Genomic DNA, 21,809 nt, shown 5'->3' on the forward strand with positions numbered 1-21,809 from the left:
CACCTCTCCCTCTAAAATTCTTCCAAAATATAACAGAGGGAGGAGCACTCCCAAACTCATTCTATGAGGCCACCATCACCCTGATACCAAAATGAGACAAAGACGTCACAAAGAAAGAAAACTACAGGCCAATACCACTGATGAACATAGATGCAAAAATCCTCAACAAAATACTAGCAAACAGAATCCAATTCACAGTAAAGGAATCATACAGCATGATCAAGTGGGGTTTTTCCCACGAATGCAAGGATTCTTCAATATACAAAAATCAACCAATGTGATAAACCATATTAACAAGCTGAAGAAGAAAAACAATATGATCATCTTAATAGGTGCAGAAAAAGTTTCAACAAAATTCAACACTAATTTATGATAAAAGCCGTCCAGAAGGTAGGCATATAGGGAACTTACCTCAACATAATAAAGGCCATATATGACAAATCCACAGCCAAGATTGTTCACAATGGTGAAAAACTGAAACCATTTCCTCTAAGATCAGGAATAAGACAAGGTTGCCTACTCTCACCACTATTATTCAACAAAGTTTTGGAAGTTTTAGTCACAGCAATCAGAGAAGAAAACGAAATAAAAGGAATCCAAATTGGAAAAGAAGAAGTAAAGCTGTCACTGTTTGCAGATGACATGATAAAATACATAGAGAATCCTAAAGGTGTCACCAGAAAACTACTAGAGATAATCAATGAATTCGGTGAGGTAGCGGTATACAAAATTAATGTACAGAAATCTGTTGAATTTTTATACACTATAGATGAAAAATCTGAAAGAGATTTAAGGAAACACTCCCATTTACCATTGCAACAAAAACAATAAAATACCTAGGAATAAACCTACCTAATGAGACAAAAACCTGTATGCAGAAAACTTTAAGACACTGATGAAAGAAATTAAAGATGATACAAACAGATGGAGAGATATACCATGTTCTTGGACTGGAAGAATCAACATTGTGAAAATGACGATGCTACCCAAAGCAATCTACAGATTCAAAGCAATCCCTATCAAGCTACCAATGGTATTGTTCACAGAAGTAGAATAAAATATTTCACAATTTGTATGGAAACACAAAAGACCCTGAATAGCCAAAGCAATCTTGAGAAAGAGCAACGGAGCTGGAGATATCAGGCTCCCTGACTTCAGTCTATACTACAAAGCTACAGTAAGCAAGACAATATGGTACTGACACAAAAACAGAAATATGGATCAATGGAACAGAATAGAAAGCCCAGAGATAAACCCATGCACATATGGTCACATTATCTTTGATAAAGGAGGTAAGAATATACAGTGGAAAAAAGACAGCCTCTTCAATAAGTGGTGCTGGGAAAATTGGACAGCTACATGTAAAAGAATGAAATTGGAACACTCTCTAACACCATACACAAAAAGAAACTCAAAATGGATTAAAGACCTAAATGTAAGGCCAGACACTATAAAACTCTTAGAGGAAAACATAGGCAGAACACTCTGTGACATAAATCACAGCAAGATCCTTTTTGACCCACCTCCTAAAGAAATGGAAATAAGAACAAAAATAAACAAATGGGACTTAATGAAACTTAAAAGCTTTTGAAGAGCAAAAGAAACCATAAACAAGATGAAAAGACAACCCTCAGAATGGGAAAAAATATTTGCAAATGAAATAACTGACAAAGGATTAATCTCCAAAATGTATAAGCAGCTCACGCAACTCAGTATCAGAAAAAACAAACAACCCAATACAAATGTGGGCAGAAGACCTAAACAGACATTTCTCCAAAGAAAATATACAGATTGCCAACAAACACATGAATGGATGCTCAACATCATTAATCATTAGAGAAATGCAAATCAAAACTGCAATCAGGTATCACCTCACACCGGTCAGAATGTGCATCATCAAAAAATCTACAAACAATAAATGCTGGAGAAGGTGTGGAGAAAAGGGAACCCTCTTGCACTGCTGGTGGGAATGTGAATTGATACAGCCACTATGGAGAACAGTGTGGAGATTCCTTAAGAAACTAAAAATAGAACTACCATACGACCCAGAAATCCCACTACTGTGCATATACCCTGAGAAAACCATAATTCAAAGAGTAATGTACCACAATCTACATTGCAGCTCTATTTACAATAACCAGGATCTGGAAGAAAATTAATTGTCCATCAACAGATGAATGGATACCGAAGATATGGCACATATATACAATGGTATATTACTCAGCCATAAAAAGAAATGAAATTCAGTTATTTGTAGTGAGATGGATGGACCTAGAGACTGTCATACAGAGTGAAGTAAGTCAGAAAGAGAAAAATAAATATTGTATGCTAACACATATATATGGAATCCAAAAAAAAAGAAAGAAAAAGTTCTGAAGAACCCAGGAACAGGACAGGAATAAAGACGCAGATGTGGGCCTCCCTGGTGGCGCAGTGGTTGAGAGTCCGCCTGCCGATGCAGGGGATACGGGTTCGTGCCCCAGTCTGGGAGGATCCCATATGCCGCGGAGCGGCTGGGCCCGTGAGCCATGGCCGCTGGGCCTGCGCATCCGGAGCCTGCGCATCCGGAGCCTGTGCTCCGCAGCGGGGGAGGCCACAGCAGTGAGAGGCCCGCATACCACAAAAAAAAAAAAAAAAGACGCAGATGTAGAGAATGGACTTTAGGACAGGAGGAGGGGGAAGAGAAGCTGGGACAAAGTGAGAGAGTGGCATGGACATATATACACCACCAAATGTAAAGTAGAAAGCTAGTGGGAAGGAGCTGCATAACACAGGGAGATCAGCTCGGTGCTCTGTGACCACCTAGAGGGGTGGGATATGGAGGGTGAGAGGGAGGGAGATGCAAGAGGGAAGAGATATGGGGATATATGTATATGTATAACTGATTCACTTTGTTATAAAGCAGAAACTAACACACCTTTGTAAAGCAATTATACTCCAATAAAGATGTTTTTAAAAAGTCAATACCTCATTAATTTTTTTCAGAAACCTAGTTTACATATTTTAAAATTTATCTTTTATTTTGTAGTTTTTTGTTAAACATTCATATATTTATTCACATTCAGTCATATCTCTATTCTTCTCTCTTGCCCACTGCTACACCCTTGTCACCACCACCACCTCTCTCTCACTCTCCTCTCCTCTCTTTCCATCTCTTATAAAATATATATTGTAACTTTTCAGTTTATCTTTTTCCTTACCTCTTAAATTTTTTAACAATTTTTACAGTTTTTTCAGTTCTATTTAATTCACTAATTTTCTCTCCAGCCAGCTGTACCATTTTATAAGATATTCTTCCTAATTTTTATTTTAATATAGATGATAATTTTCTGATGCTTACAATCATTTTATTTTCTTATGTTCCTGTTTTCTTAGTAAACTATTCTGTTAACAAAGATAATAATCCCCTCTTTCTTTATTGCAAGAGATTTAATATTTTCTCTGATATGTTCTGTATATTGAGTCTCTCAAAAAGTGCCTATAACTCTTCTTTAGCACTGCTACCTTCATCATAGGTAAAACATAGGTTTTAACTGCTTTTTAAACCAGTATACAATCTTTTTTCCTTACTAAGATGGTAGGTGAATTTTCTGGCAAACAGTTTCACATTCCAGAGTTATCTGATCGTTTCCTCATTGTATTGCTAACTTATTATACCATTTGCATTTCTTTAAAATTGTGGTTAGGTCTAAAGGCTTGATTAAAGTCAGATTAAACATTTTTGGCAAAATTACTTAAGAGATGAAGCTGTGAACAATGTTATATCACATCAATATGCATATATCAGATTGCCAATGATTAGCAATACTAAGTTTGATGATTTCGTTGAAGGAAATCACCATATATCGTCTTAAAAGGTATGCTTTTTTTGCAACTAATAAATAATTGTTGGGGTGAAGCTTTGGCACTTTGCAAATTTCCCACAACTTTCTCCTAATCATTTTAGCATCCATTGATGATTCTTGCCTGAATCAATTATTTCTTTGGAGTTTGCTGAAAGGTAATATTCTAATTCTATTGTTTTTCAACTTCTATTAACTGGTATCCTTCTGCAAAGAAAATCTTCCTTTATCAACTGTTATGGATTGAATATGTCTCCTCAAAATTTATATGTTAAAGTCCCTACTCTCTGATGTGGTGGTATTTAGAGATGTGGCCTTTGGGAGTTAACTAGGGTTAGATGTGGTAATGAGGTAGGACCTTCATGATGGGATTAGTGTCCTCATCAGAAAAGACACCACTTATGCAGAGATCATGTAAACACACTGCAAGAAAAGTAACTGTCTGCAATGCAATGGGAGAGCTTTCAACAAAAATCAATTTTGATGGCACTCTGAATTTGGTTTTTCAGCCTCCAGAACAATGAGAAAATAAATTTCTGTTGTTTAAGGCACTAGTTTATGATATTTTGTTATAGTGGCCTAAGCTGACTGTAGTGACCTAAGCTGACATTAACTAAGGATGAATTACCATTTCTCTTAAATAGGCTAATAAATACTTAATCATTTTCTTTCAATTGTTTCTTCATTTTTTATTTTTAGCAAAAATTTGGTCTAGTAATCATTACTAATGTTGACAAAATGTGCTTTTTTTCCCTTTATAGTCTCTCTCTTTCTTCTCTATCTCTGACTTGTCACTAAATAAGTGAAACCTATATTCAGTGTTGTACAGTCAATTAAAGACATTCTTTTTATGCAACTCTTTATGTTCAAATTTGCCCATATTTGCCAGTGGAAGCCCCTGCTATCTAGCTTCTCATGTCTCCTAACATGCTTTTACTAGATTCTAGGTACAGCTTTGCCATTTAGCACAAGAAGATATTCTAGACTCAACTTACAATTTTCCTTTATCAGATCTAGTATGAACCATTTACCAAAAATCACTGATTCTTTTAAGGAGGAAACCAAAATATGATTGCTAAATGTATTAGTTGTTAATTCTTTGTTGTGTCAGTTTGTTCTGAACATCCATGACCTGTACCCACTAGATACTAATAGCACTTTCCCAATTATGACAACCAAAATTGTCTCCAAACATTGCCCAATATCCCCTGGAGGGCAAAATCACCCCACTTTAGAGTCACTGGCTTACATGAATTAAATTATCATATGAATACTCTCCTGAGCCTTGATTTGTTCCTTTAATAATGTACGCTGAAGATCAGTCCAAATCAGCACAGAGATAATTCTCATTGTTTTAAAATGTCATGGTAGTCTACTGTGCAGCAGTACTGAGTTCATTTAAAGACCCATACTGCTGAACAGAGAATAAATTTGTGCATATGTTCTTTCATGTTTGTGGATGTGTATCTTCAGGATAGATTTCTAAAAATGGGATTACTAAGTAAGTTAAAGGAAAAGTACATGTGTAATTTTGTTTTATATTGTGAAACTCCCCACAATAATATTTGTATTATTTTACATTCCTTCCAGCAATGTGTGAGAGTGCCTGTTTCATAACAGCTTTGTCAAAGCAGTTTATTTTATTTTGGGAGTGGAGGATGAGATGGAGGCTCCAGTAATACTGGTTTTTCTAATTTATATTGGTGAGAAGTAGTATTTCCAAGTAGTCTTCTGCATTTCTCCTATCTAATTGAAATTAAAATTTTTTTATATATTTAAGGGCCACTTTTTTTCCTTTGAACTTTACATTTATATCCTTTGTCTATCTTTTTTTCCTACTATGTTTTGGGGTTTGTCATCTCTGTTTCTTAGAACATTTTTATTTTAGAGAGATTTTCTTTAATATAATTTTAAAATATTTTCTGATTTGCCATTTGTATTTTGACTTGATCATAGTGATTTAGCCACGTAATTCCTTATTATTTCTTTGTATTTTTTATTGTTTCTGTGTGTGAATCAAATGAGAAAGGCTTTTCATACTTGCAGCTTATAAAATAATTCATTTTCTTATTTTTTATATTTTTATCTGAGCTGTATTTGAAATTTTCCAGCTGTGGGTGCAAAGTATGTAACAAAATTTTTATGGCTATCTTTTACCTTTAAAACCATTTATTAAAATATCAATTTTTCCACAATTATTTGATATGTCATCATTATCTTATACCTAAGTTCCATGTATACATGGGTTAATTTTTGGGGTATTCTATTCCATTCCACTAATGGGGCTAGCTTTCTTGTTCTGGTGCCACAGTGTTTTAAATAGAGAGTTGACAGTATATCTTAATATATAGTGAGACTGAACATCAACATTGTACATCTTCAAGATGTTCCTGGCTAGTTTCACTTATTTATTTTTCCCTATGATCTTTAGAATAAACATATCTAACATCAAAAAAACTATTTTTATTCAACATGGAATGCCTTCCTATTTGTTCAAGTCTACTTGTGTCTCTTTTCAAAATAAACATTTCCTCATAGAGATAATACACATTTCTTATTAAATATATACATGGGTATTTTATCTCTTCAGCTCTATTATAAATGGGGTCTTAACATAATAGCTTGTTGAATGATTCATCAAAATTATTAGTTTTGGATTGTCAAAAAACATAATTTTGAAAATGAAGACAAACCACAGACTAGGAGACAATATTTGTAAAACACATCAGTTAAAGTATTAGTATCCAGAATATATAAGAAGTTTTTGTCGAGAAGAAAGAAGAAGAAGAAGAAGAAGAAGAAGAAGAAGAAGAAGAAGAAGAAGAAGAAGAAGAAGAAGAAGAAAAGAAGAAAAGAAGAAGAAGAAGAAGAAGAAGAAGAAGAAGAAGAAGAAGAAGAAGAAGAAGAAGAAGAAGAAGAAGAAGAAGAAGAAGAAGAAGAAGAAGAAGAAGAAGAAGAAGAAGAAGAAGAAGAAGAAGAAGGAGGAGGAGGAGGAGGAGGAGGAGGAGGAGGAGGAGGAGAAGAGGGAGGAGCAGGAGGAGGAGAAGACAGAGAGAAGGAGGAGAAGGAAATCAAACAACCCAATTTTTAAAAGAAGGAAAAGGCAAAAGATTTGAACAGACACTTTACCAAAGAAGATATAAGGATGAGAAATAAAAACATGAAAAATGTTCAATATCATTACTTATTAGGAAAATGCAAATTAAAATCACAGTATCAGACTACTACACACTTGTTAGAATATCTAAAATCAAAAGAGGTCAAAAGGCCTCATTTAACACCAAAGGGCAGGGAGATATCATCCTTCCATGAAATAGTACTGACTGGTGAATAGCACTGACTACCACAGACAGCCTTCATGGTCTTCATGGTGACTCCTTTAACTACAGTTCAAACCTGATCCTAAAACATATTGTTCCCTGGTCCTCATCCTTTTTTCAGTCCTCAAGATTTTTTCTGTCACTCATACTTCCCACATTACCTTCAACAATTGCACTTTTATATACACAGGTTCCTCAGGTTTAAATTGTCTTCTCTGTCTTTGCCTAGTTTTGTTTTACTCATCAGAAGACACACTTGATTCTTAATTATCAGCATAAATTCCTCTTCCCCTTCAGAATGTCTATCACAATTGGAAATTAATTTTGATTCTAAAATCATGTGATGAATGTTTCTTTACCCACTAGCCCATAAAACTCTGGAAGAATGGAGACCACATTTGATTTTACTCCATATTATATTCTTCATTCTAAGCACAGTTATGGCACATTTTAGATACTCTTTCAACATTGTCCAATCAATGTGTGAATGAATGAACAAAAAAACACATTAAAATAGGTGACTCATTATATTTATTACTATAGTCTAGCAATACGTAATACAAATGTTAATAAAGTGTAGCAAAAACCATGAATATCCAGAAAATTGAGGGTAGAATCTTTAAAGGACTTTTAAAAAAATTATTCTTTTAATTTTATTTTTAAAAAATAGTCTCTCTTTTTATTACCTGACAATTACATTAAAATATTTTTTCTTGAAGTATAGTTGTGTATAATATATAAATTACAGGTGTACAATGTGGTGATTCACAATTTTTAAAGGTTATATTCCATTTATAGTTATGATAAAATATTGGCTATATTCTTCATGTTGTACATTATATCCTTGTAGCTTATTTTATACATAATAGTTAGTACCTCTTAATCCCCTAGTCTTATATTGCCCCTTGCCCTTCCTTTCCCCACTGCTAACCACTAGGAGGTTCTCTATATCTGTGAGTCTGCTTCTTTTTTTCAGTAGTTTGTTGTATTTGTTTAGATTCCACATATGTGTTATCATACAGTATTTGACTTTCACTGTCTAACTTATTTCACTTTGCATAGTGCCCTCCAAGTCCATCCATGTTGCTGCAAAATGCAAAATTTCATTCCTTTTTATGTCTGAGTAGTAGTCCATTGTGTGTGTGTGTTTGTGTGTGTGTGTATGTGTGTGTGTTGATAGATAGATAGATAGATCACATCCTGTTTATCCATTCATCTGTTGATGGACACTTAAGTTGTTTCTATACCTTGGCAATTGTAAATAATGCTGTTATGAACATTGGGGTGCATGTATTTTTTTCAATTAGTGTTTTAATTTTTTTTCAGATGCATACCCAGGAGTGGAATTGCTGGGTCATATTGTAGTTCAATTTTTAGTTTTTTGAGTAAACTTCATATTGTATTCCACAGTGGCTGCACAACTTACATTACCACCAACAGTGTATAAGGATTTCCCTTTCTCTACATCCTCGACAACATATGCTATTCTTGTACTTGTTGATGATAGCCATTTTGACATGTGTGAGGTGATATCACATTGTGGTTTTAATTTGTAATTCCCAGGTGATTAGTAATGTTGAACATCTTTTCATGTGCCTGTTGGTTATCTGCATTTCCTCTTTGGAAAAATATTTATTCAGTTCTTCGGCCCATTTTTAAATTGGGTTTTTTGTTTTTTGATGTTGAGTTGTATGAGCTGTTTATATATTTTTGATATTAACCTCGTATCTGTTATATCATTTGCAAATATTTTTTGCAAAATATTTGCAAAACATACAACAAAAGTACATACAACCTTCAGTATGTTGTCTCTTCATTTGTTGATGGTTTCCTTTCCTATACAAAAGCTTTTAAATTTAATTGGGTCTCATTTGTTTATTTTTGCTTTTGTTTCCTTTGTTTTAGGAGATGGATCAAAAAAATATTGCAGCTATTTATGTTAAAGAGTGTTCTGCCTATGTTTTCCTCTAGGAGTTTTGTGATATCCAGTGTTACCTTTAGGTCTTTAATCCATTTTGAGTTTGTTTTTGTATATGGTGTTAGAGAATGTTCTAATTTCATTCTTTTACATGAAGCTGTCCAGTTTTCCCAGCACCACTTATTGAAGAGACTGTCTTTTCTCCATTGTATACTCTTGCTTCCTTTGTCATAGATTAATTGACCATAAGTGCATGGGTTTACTTCTGGGATTTCTATCCTGTTCCATTGATCTAAGTGTCTGTTTTTGTGCCAGTGCTATACTGTTTGATTACTGTAGCTTTGTAGTATAGTCTGAAATCACAGAGCATGAGTCCTCAAGCTCTATTCTTTTTTCGCAAGATTGTTTTGGATATTTGGGGTCTTTTGTGTTTCCATGTAAGATTTCAAATTTTTTGTTTTAGTTTTCTGAAAAATGCCATTGGTATCTTGACAGGGATTGAACTAAATTTGTAGACTGCTTTGGGTAGTATGATCATTTAACAATTATTCCAATCCATGAGCATGGTATATCTTTCCATTTGTTGGTGCTGTCTTCAATTTCTTTCATCAGAGTCTTATAGTTTATTGAGTACAGGTCTTTTACCTCCTTAGGTAGGTTTATTCCTAGGTATTTTATTCTTTTTGATATGATGGTAAATGGGATTATTGCCTTAATTCTGCTGATAGATCATTGTTAGTGTATAGAAATGCAACATATTTCTGTATGTTAATTTCAAATCCTGCAACTTTACCAAATTCATTGACGAGTTCTTAGTTTTCTTGTGGAGTCTTCAAGATTTTCTTTGTATAGTATCATGCCATCTGCAAACAGAGACAGTTTTACTTCTTCTAAAGGACTTTTAACTAAAAAAATTATTAGCCTCTCTTATGGGCTTTGAGTTAAAAGTTTGATAGAATATAAAGAAATGCCACTTTTTATAACTGAAGCAAGGTGCTGTTAATTACTGACAAATGTAAGATAATTTTAAAAAATATTTAAGTATACTCATATATCTAATTAAGTTATTTTAACATGTGTTCTCTCTAAAATACAACAGTCTCTAGAATCAAGGAATTATGAAATGTTAAAATTTGAAGACTTAGTTTTTTTAAAAAATTCAATTGCCTTATTTTACAAAAATGAAGCTGAGCTTGTTTCCAGTTTAAAGCCCATTAAACATTGAGCCTAGTTCTTCTGATTTCTAGTCCACTGGTGCTTCTCTTAACTTTTCATTTTAACTTATAGGTTCTATTTTTATCCTCTTTTAATCCATTTCCAATTGTCTTTTCTCAAAAGATACTTAGAAACTTATACTACCCAAAACTAGTCTAATGATAATTTACTCCTAAATATCAGACAAACAAACAATAAAAAACAAAATACAGTTGGCCCTTTGACAATGCAGGTTTGGGACAGTGTGGGTCCACTTGTATGTGGATATTTTCCAATAGTAAATACTACAATACTACACAGTCTATGGTTGGTTGAATTTGAGGATACTGAGGAACCTTGGGTATAGAGAGCTGACTAAATTATGCATGGATTGACCCTGTCAACTGTCATTATTCTTTGGTGTGCTCATTTTTTTCTTAAATATTAAAGTAGTAATTATTTATACAACTTTTTTTATAATATTGGAAAATTATGATTAATAGGTTAATTTCCTTACATTGCTTCAGAATTATGGGCCCAAATGTGGCAGATTTTCATATCACAGATTCCTAGATATTTTTCTTCCAGTATTCTGAATTTTGAAAGCAGTTGATTTTGGATTGCCCCTGGGAGTTAATTAAAAAAAAAAAAAACAACTCCCTAAGAAATCCAAAAGCACTACTAGGCTAGGAAACTACAGTCTTATAGAATTATCAAATTTTGATAAACCATGAAACATACCTAGTCCAATCTAAAACAAAAATACTTCTTGATGGATATAGAGTAATATATAAAAGGATTACCTACGGCTTTAAGGGTTTTCTATTGAAACACCCAATTATTTGCACATGCAAAATTTAGTACAAGGTGGATTGGTTGAACCAATAAAGTAATCTAGCATGTGAAATATCTAAAAGTCCTTTATTATTCAGATTTAGAAAGCACCTCTCTTGACATTTCTTTCCACTACTTCACAAATGTCATCATCTTTATGACTGTAGCCTTTTTACTTTTCTTTACTGTTATTGCCTTCCTGCAGACTTTATAACAGCTTTGACAGTTCCCCTCTTGATTCATTTAATCCCCCCTCCTTCTCTCTGCTGTCGTTTTCCTCCATCTATTTTAAGTTACAGGAGAGAGACAAGAAAATCGCAGCCTAAAGGCTTTCAGAATTTAATGTTTTCACTCTATGGAATATATGAATCACCCACTTGCACATTCTGAGGTTTAGTTTTTATTTCCTTTCCCAAAAGAAATTGTTTTTACAGATTACAAAAACATTAATTTATATATTGACTTTCTTGACACTCTCTTCTCATCTGAAATTTCCCTTGCTCTCTGTTTAAATTCAAATATATTCACAATATATGGCCAGCAAAATAAAACAGAACATGTGAATATGGTACAAGGTCTTCAGTAGATAGCATGTTTAAACTACTGCAGTTAACATGAATTTGGTCTTAATTAATAGCACAAGTATAATCAATCACTAGTAGGAATTCAAGAACACATTTCAGGTTTGACTTTGGGAGGAGAAATGCTAGCATAGTTTAAGGTCAACAACATTTTTCCATCTAGGTGCTATTCAGGCCCTGGAGCTTATGATATCATGAAAGGTAAAAACTCTTGCATTATTAGGTGTTGTACCCTATATGGAATCTGTCATTTGGTCATTTTTAATTTTTTTGTAAATCTGTTTCTCAGAATTATCTTGAGGGTTGACATAGAACTCTCCTTAAATGCCTCCCAGTAGTGAGGATTCTGGCATTTGCAATATCTAACCAGACTAGTAAGAAAACCAAGGTAAAAAAGATAGGCAATGAATGGCTAAACCAGCTGCTGATACTTTGGGAAGAAACACATACCTTGGTGAGCTTTCCACTGGATATTGTTTGCTGCTTCTTCTCATTGTTGGAGAATTAAATCATCAAGGTTCAGGAAGGGGACCAGGATGGTTGTATTTAGTCCTTGCTACTGAGCTTTCAGACACAACCCAGTCCAGTTAATGAAGTCTGGGACCAAAGGTACATAGTAATAAGCCATGGATTCGTTCCCTATTTTCCTTCAGCATTATCTCTCTTAAACCTGCTTGTGGTCATGACAGGTGACTGGACAGGTTGAGTGTTTGAATTTGGGATCCTTAGTCATGGCTTTGTCACTGTCTCTTCCCTCCTTGAGAATACAACTAAAAGTAATCCGTACCAGAGGAAAAAACCAGTGGGTGCCAATGAACAGTTTATGACATAAATCTAAAAATGACTAAGACTCAGAGTTGGAGGTCAGCAGAGCCAACAACTGAAACAAAGAACAAAATAAAGAAAAAAATGAATGCTGTTTTCAGATAACAGTAGATCCAAATATGCATAGAAAGCATCAAAAAGGAATCCAAGAATTAGTGTGGTTATAAACTACACACACAGTCATGCCAGGGCCAAGGAGAAGTTCTAAAATAATTGTTTCCATGAAGGCCTCAAATTTTGGAAAGTCCTGCATTTAAAATCCCCTGGGTGTTGTGACGCTCTAGATCAGAGCACTCTATTTTTAGAGGAACCACAATCTATTTCAATTTCTCTATGTTCTACATAGTCCTTGTAGGACATAGACACGGTAAAACATAGACAAATGATTGGTCTTCTGAGAAAGGAAAGAATCTGGTAGTCTGGAAAATATTCCTGATCTATTTCTATAGGTAGGGTCACATACTTCAGTGAAATGTGAGGCCCAAAATAGAGTCTCCATCTTCAGAGAATTAAGCTAAATTTAAAGTAGAAGTGAAAATAGAGTAAGAGCTCTGAAGCTGAGGTTATGGGATTCTGTTCATTGGTTAGTCCTCTCTATTATTATTACTATTATTACTACTACTACTACTACTACTACTACTGTTACTATTGCTTTGAATTTCACTGAAACACTTTGCCCATATGTAGTCAGTGAGAGTCATCTTCATGACTAAGATTCACTGCTACTTCAGATAGAAACTTCATTGACCCACCCAATTTCTATTTTATTGTTTTAAATTGACATGGCACATCATCTACATTTGTCATTTTCCTTCTTCACTCTTGCAAAGTTGTCTTCACCAAGATATGGTTTTGATTCACCATGAGTTTAATAAGTCCAATAACAAGCTTCTCAATTAAGGTCTTTTGTATAGACAGGCATCTTAACTGCAAATAAGAGTAGAATTCAAAAATTGCTAAAAACTAAAAAGAAGTCAGGACTTGGGGAAGAAACATCCTCTAAAGTCTTTCTAGTCAGACAATAATTCTTCTTCTTAACACATTACTGACTGGGGGATTTTTGCAGAAACTAACACCTGTGGCTGGCGATTTGTTATGTAAGTGAATATTGAAATGTCTCCAGTCAATAACGTTCAGGTAACAAAAGACGAATTAAGCCGTCTCTGGTCAATAAGTTGTTAAACACTGGTATTCCCCCTGAAATTCTCTTTCATATAAGTTATTTAAATAATCAAAGATAGTTTTTTTCTTATTCTGACTAAAAGATTACATTTTTCACTATTCTTGTTGCTAGTGGTAGCAGTATGTTTTAAAATGACACTCTAAGAACCTGACTCAATGTTTCAGATATGATTTTGACAAGCACAAAGCTGAGAAAAATCACATGCCTTTATTTTGAATTATAGTTCTAACTCTATGATAAATTAATTGGATGTAAAAAAAAGAAAGAGTGAAATAAGGATAGGGAGGTGAGATGACAAAGTTAATACAGAGATCTGAGTTAATAATGTAAATATTCTGTTTTGGGCTTTATGCTGTGCATATGTACAGTATTTAGAGATTCCAAGGGGGTTTACATATGCTATATTATTTGATCCACACACCAAGCCATTACAGTAGATAAAACTGGGTAATAATCCACATTTGATATTCTTGTAAAATTAATTATTTACATATGACAATTGCTTAAAGCTGAGGCTACACGTATTGGAACTCTCTCTTGGTGGAGCCTAAATCCCTGGCATGAGTATATTTCTCTCATAGAGTAATTCTCATACATCTGATCCTTCACTCTAGTATTAATCGACAAGCTTCAGATTTTGGTGTCGACAACACAAGATGTTTGAACGTCTTTAAAAGTAAGATTCATAATGCATTAATGCTATATAAATGTCACCCTTCTCTTTCCTCTCAAAATCCCACTATTCACTTTTATAATTCACTCAACTATAAGATCTTTCATACCTTTAGCATAATAAGATCAGCCTACATCCTTATCTTTTCTCTCTTTCCCTTGAATTGTTGGCCAGTGTACCTGTATATGTGTGCTTGTGCCTGCATGCACATGTGTGTATGTGTGTGTGGAGAAGGGAGAATAGATTTCTCACTTTCACTTCTAAGATTCTGGCTTTGAAATTAAGAGAATTTGAGAGTGTGTGTCTATGTTTGCCTTTGAGGCTGTGTCTATTTGGACACATTACACATCATGACCTAATTACTTGTGGTCCCCACCATACGTATTCCCAGGTTTACTTCTCTTGTATTCTCCCCAATGTTCCAGATGCTTCTTAAGTTTCACTCTCATTCAGTAGATTTGAAATCAATAAGGTTTGGTGGTAAATGTGGAGGGTTGTCATTTCTTAATTATCTTTCTTTTCTTCAAAGCCTCTTGCCACAACTCTACACTAACAAAACTGTCTCAGCCCTTCTCCTTGTGGCAAATTTTGGTTTGGGGTTCTAAAGTTTTATTAGTCCAAAAAAATCTCTCCTGGAAGCTACTTTATTCCTCATAACCCCAGGCAGAAGCCAACACCCTCACAAAAAGAGAAAAAAAGAGAGAATCTTATTGTGGTTTTATAAGTGTCTCCTTGATGCCCCATTGCAAGAACATATTCAAGTCTGCCAAACTTCAAGATAAGTTCCATGCTCAACTTCTGTCTATGGTGTTCAGTAAGCTGTCCCTTCCTCTTCCTGCAGATTTGTGAAATTTAAGGGTTGTTACTGGGAAGACTTAGTGGCACAAATAAACCTTCAAAGTGAGCAAACTCTCACTAATTGTTTTGTTGAAATATCCTTTGTTGTCCAATTCAAAGGAGGAAGTGAGTAATAGAGTGGGAACTGCATTTTGAGAAAACTGGATTCAATACTAAACTCTTCAGCTAACCAGATGGAAGACATTTGGGCGAATTATTTAGCATCTCTCTACTCAGTTTCTTCATCTTTAAAAAGAGTTGAATTGGCTGCTGATCTCTATGCTTTTGTCTAAGTCTACCACCCTATGTTTAAAAATCACTTACTAACCTAACAAATATTTATTGCCTGTTCCTTTGTACCAGACTTTATGCTGGAGTCTAGGGGTATGAAGATATAAGATGAAATGTCCACACTCAATGCATTACAGTCTAACTGGTGTGGAGTCTATATAAAGCAAAAAATAAGTGCAATCCTCGTGAAGTGTGATAGCAAAGGAAGAATTCCTAATTCAGGTTGAGGGAAGAAAGTGAGCAGTAAATACTGGATTTTATTTACTTTTCCATTTCTCAGTTGTTCAAGGAAGGATTACTAACAGTCTTGTCATTCAAATATATATCTCTATATATGATAATTTATTATAAAATTTATATAATTATAATTGTCATTAATTGCTATGTAATTATTGAGAACTGTGTGCTGGTACTGGTCAATATACTAAATATTTAGCATGTGTTATCACTTTTAAATTTAAAATAACTTTATAAGGTGAGTACTAGTATTTGGTATTTAACTCTGATGAAACATGCAAACCCAAAATTTTCATAGTGTAGCATAATAAATGGTTATACCTCACTTGTGTTGAGAGGCTCTTTATTGTAGCTTTCTGTGAATTGATGACTCAAAACTCAGATTCCTTCCATCTTATAGAGCTGCCATCTTAAACATATGACCTCCAGTTTCTTGCAGGAAAAATAGAAAATCAAGTTTCATCTCTCAAAATTTTCTTAGTCCTACTTTTCATTTCATAAGTACTGAATTACTTGTAGCTCTTTGAATAGCCATACTATTTCATTCGTCTTTTTTTTTGTACATACTATACCTTTAAACTGAAAGTGATTTCTCTCTCATTCTTCTTAGAAAATTCCTATTCTACTTTCATACATAATACTTTTGTAAAGTTTTTTAAATATCGTATAAATTTTCAGGGACTGTAGATAATTTGTTTTTCATCGTGTGATGCTAAATGCTAAAAGTCAGACTTACAGTCAGGCAAACAAACACATACCGTCCTCTACTCAAATGTGCATTATTCTCATTCAACTGAATATATTAAAAATCAAATTTAACTTTTCATTATTCCTTTCCTTTTAAGACCCTTATTCTCTGTCAATGCCATGATTTTTCTTTTCCCTTACATATGGCCCTGAGTCCCTCTACCTTGAAATTGACTTCCTAATAGCCTTGACACTGCTCTTTTTGCAACACAGCATATGAGTGTCTCCTCTCCCCTTTCCCATGGCCATGGCACTGGTACAGTTCAGGTCTTCATCACTCCTACCCTGACCACTCCAGTGTCTTCATACCCTCTAACAACTGCCCTCTTCAATATATTTCACCTCTGCTTCGAGAAATTTATATATTTGTCCTTTTTATGTCTATGATGGTCTACATAGTAACTTATAGAGAAAAGTTGCTTAATAAATTACTTTGTTATTAACAATTTCAATGATACTTATTAATAATGCAAGTGACTATCTACATATACTGATAAAGCCTATGTATTATAGGGGAATCAATGAAGATGATTACCACAAATGAACTTGCAATGTTCTTAGAAATCCAAAGATCTTAGAGGTACCATTGAGAAAACAATTATAAGTTTAAGTTGTATAACTCTGTGTATATGTATGCATATGCTTATATAAGAATACCAACACATACACACAAATATGAACAATTCATCCAAATAATAAAACTAGCTTGGACAAAGCCCTTTTTTTCAAACAATGCAAAATTTCTTAGGAAGATTTATTTCATAAGCCTATCTAAACCTATATCTTAGAAGGTAAATATAAAAGATATATATACAATAAAAGGGGCTCTGATTAGAAAGAGCAAATGGAAAAGGTCTATTTATCTGCCTGAACTATACATATATTTTTATCAATGACCCTCTCCTCAATCAATGAACATAAGTCTAGAACTGTGTGGGTCATTTTAGGGCATACAAAGAAGTAAATCACACAGATCTTGCCTTTAAAAATTAATATTCACACCTTTAGGTGCAAAAAACTTTCCAATCATGGTGTGAAACCAGAAATTATCAAAGAAAATACTAAGATATTCAAACAAATAAAAATGTAAAATTTATCCAGGAAAAAATATATATGTAAAAGGCAAATAACAAAATGAAGAATAATACAAGCAACATAAATACGAAGGGCTAATATCATTAATATACAGTTGTCATAAATCAATAAGAATGCTCCAGGACAAAAATGAGCAAAGGGTATAGAGAGACAATTCATAGAGGAGTAATTATAAATGACTTGTAAGTACATGAAAAAATGCTCAATCTTAATAACAATGAATGTAAAACAAATTAAAACAAGATATAATTTTTTACCGGTGAAATGGACAAAGTTCAAAAATAAGGATAGTATTCCATTTTGGCAAGGTTTTTGGTAAGCAGGCTCTCTCCTATATAGCTGTAGAGGGTTGGAATTTGTCTCACTTCTCTGGAATGCAGTATCTCCTTATATATTATATATTAAAGATGCACATGAAGTTGTTCTAATAGCTTTACTTATTAAAGGTATTCTAAAGAAATAATTGGACAAATTTTAAAAGACAAATGTATAAAGACTTTCACTGTGCCATTATTTACATTAGTGAAAGATAGGAGAGAACCTTAATGTTCAACAATAAGAAATTGATTAATATACAATGAAACTATTAAAATGACATATCTAATCTTTTGAAATAGGAAAATGCCCATGATATACTGATGAGTTGGAAGAGCAGACTGGAGAATAGTATATGGAATATGAATCCATTTTTGAAGAAATTTATTTATAAATAAAATTCTGGAAAGATTTATATGAAGTGTAAATGGGTTTAAGTCTGAATGATTTATACAAATGATTATTTTGTTTTCTTTGTTCTTATCAGTTTAATTTTTTAACATAAATGTGGATTACTTTTATAAAATATAATTTATGCTATAGGTTTAACATAATAGAGTCTTAAATTTAGAAGGAATCATTAAAATAATCTAATCTTGTCCATCCTAGAGACCAGTTTAAGAATCCCCTGAACAGAGTGTCTCTAATGGATGATAACTTTACTTGTCCTGAGTATTGCAAATGAGGAGGCCACTACTTTATGTTCTATTTTGGGATCTTCTGGCCAGTAAATTTTTTTTTCCTTCTTCTGGCAAATTGAAATATTTTCCCAGTATTTTTGACTTATTAGTCCTAGTTTCTAGTGCTCAGGGAAAACAGAGGAGATTATTTTTTCCTACATGACAACCCACCAACTCTCTGAATAAATGATTATACTCCCTCTTGGTCTTGTCTTCACAAATATCTCAAACCCCAATGGCTTTATTACTGTCTCATATGGCTTTGAGCTTCTCTTTTATCTTAAACATCCTTCCACATTCCTCCACTCAGAGGCTTGATACATACCATTCAAAACTGGGGCTCAAGTCAGAATAGGAAAAATGACAAATGAAAAAGAACTTCAGAAAAAATATCTTTGTTGAGTTGGAATGAAAAACTCAGGCTTCATGGAAAAGATAGGACTTAATAAAGATCTTATGGAATAAGTGAATTTTGATGACTGAAGAAGAGAAGGAAGGGCAATCTGAGCTCTGTGAAGCTAGAGAAAGTTTCCTTTTAAGGCCCAAAACTTCAGTTCAAGAGAGAAATAAAGAGCACTTAAAATTTGCCTTTCTTTTCATTCATTCTTATATTCTTTTCACTCCTTTCCTACTTCCTACTTTCTTTGTCATTGTGGGAAAGGCCAAAAAATATTCAATAAAACAATGTTTGCTTTCTCACATCTTTTGTTGCTGTTATTGAAGCATTAATAATCTTTCGTTTTAATACTTTGCTTGTTATTATTCTATAAACTATTTCCTATATATAAATTTCAAATTCCCAAGTAAGCAATAAGCAACTTAAAGTCAGGGAGGAATCTTTAATTTCTTATTTAGCTCTCCCCATGTCCAGTACCATGTAAGAATGCATATTAGGAAGATTTTTTGGGGTTATTAAATAAACATTGTTGTTTTTATTGTATGGTGATAAGTCCTTCTGAGCTATCATCCCATTTCTACCCCATCTCATAGGTGAAGGCTTACATCCTGTGCTGTTGTCAGGAGGAGGAATAAAGTCACAGTAATTGATGTCTTTGCTGAAGTTTATGTTCCTTCCAGTGGTAGATAAACTCTTACAACTTCTTCATACCACCTACTGTGTTTTTTGTGAAATTCTCAATGGGAGATGGTAGGGATCATTCTCCCCAGTGCATTTTGTTGCCTCTTAAGGCAAGAAGTGGAAAATTGCTGGGGGCTATAGAGCATTCAGTCTAAGAGTTGATACCTGGCTGACACATGTTACCTTACCTCTTACTCGTTCCTGTAGGCCTTTCCACTTCTCCTGACACAATTTGATACCATTACAGAGTGATGTCTTTTCAAAATTGTGAACAACTGGTTCTCAAAGCTTAGAATATACTCTGGCTGATCCAAGGGCCCAAACTATTTTCCTCCTAGCTGAAGAGACCCTCAGAAAAGCAAGAGGAGATGATCCTACTTAGTTAATATGGCTTCTTTATACAAGAGGTGGTAAAAAAAGAGGTAGATGGTGCCTCTGAAGAGGTCTGGGAATTACTTTTCTCTGTTCACTGTAGTCAAGAACTGACTTAATAAGGTTCATAGTTAGTAGCTGACTCATAATTCTCCAACAGGAATGACTATCACATTGCATTTATCTTGCTAAGATATGTCAAGGGGACAGGCCCTTGGGAAATATATGTAGTAAGCAAAATTTATACACCCAATACTCCCCATCTTTAGAGTTAGTATACCCCTCCTAGTCACTACCCCATATGTATCAAGTTCTATTCTCACCTGTGTTGCCAAATAAATGTTAATTTATAATAAAATATTTGCACATTTGGTCAGAAATGTTTTACTTAAAGAAAAATTTTCGGAATAAATTAAATGATGACTATTCTGGCAAACTAGGTAGGCAGTTATTTGATATACTTAGTTAGAAGATCTTCTAAGCTCCCACATAGAAGCAAAGTTTTCTTATGCAGGCTGGCTCTGTCTGGCATCATACAGCACATAACAGAAAAAAACCTATGGCCTGAATTCATTATTTCCAGTTTGTTTAGAGTTAAATTAAAGCTAAGTAGAAATTCTCTGTGATAAAATTTTGAGGAAATTTGTCATCATGAATACAGCACAGAAGAAAAATTTATGTTCTTAGTTGCTACCCAGACAACTACTTCTTCTCAATGTCACTGGCCATGGGACAGATGGCCAACATCAATCTCCTCCCCTGCAACTGCTGGATGTTAGCAGGTCTCTACAGGAAAAAGGGGATCCAAATTTGCTAGTAAAAGGGTAAGGCTAAACTGAGATATGAAGCTGGCTGAATACAGAGCCTTTAACAAAGAATATGAGAGTAGTGATATAAAGAGAAATTTTTGATGTAGGATGTGGTATCAGGAATGATGAATGGTCAAAGAGCATTTACTCCAGTCTAGATCCTAAACACACTATTATCCCTATTTTCTTCCAAAGTCAGTTTAAGCTCTTGATTAGTGTCTCACCAACCACACAATTCATCAGTGAGTTACTACAAATGTATATGATATGACATCTCATGAACCTGTGATATAGTACTGGATTTCTCTCACTCTCCTTTTATCAACAACTGGCTTCCAAATGCATAACTTGGATATATAACATCTTGAGTATTATTAACTGCCACTGGCACCTGATTCCAGTACAGAGTTAGAACATATACCCTCTGAGAAGGATAATGCAAACAAATTATCTAAGATATCCTTCTCATGATGGCCACGTCCTCCCTAGAATGAAGCCCATGACTGACTGACAAGCCCAATGGAGAAAGAGCAGAAAACAGGAAAGCATGTATTATACACTGGCCTGAATTCATCAGACCGCCCTTCAGAAAGGGGAAATACCAAAGAGTGAATGGTGGGAAGTCACTTTATCTGCTAGAAAAATATGCCTTGTTCCCTACTCAAAAAAAATGTGGTTGTGAAGCAACCACATTATTTAAAGATACAAGGCAAACAGGAAGAGGCAAACCAAACACCCAGACCCTGAGAACTTCCCACAAGTGCTCCCCTCAGCTGAGCTGGTTTGCTGTCATGATGGGCATGCTGACAGGCTGTAGTGGTTTCTGTGATCAGAAAGGAAAGAGGAAAGGAAAGTGACAGTTCCTCTTTATCAACCTATTTGGGAAGCAGTTGCTCATTCAAAGGAATAATAACGATTTCTATAACCAACCACCATCAGTTAAGCAATGCCATCGGAGAAAGAAGTCCAATGCTAAAA

Source organism: Mesoplodon densirostris, chromosome 15 (genome assembly GCF_025265405.1).
Source record: "Mesoplodon densirostris isolate mMesDen1 chromosome 15, mMesDen1 primary haplotype, whole genome shotgun sequence".
Classification (NCBI taxonomy): domain Eukaryota; kingdom Metazoa; phylum Chordata; class Mammalia; order Artiodactyla; family Ziphiidae; genus Mesoplodon; species Mesoplodon densirostris.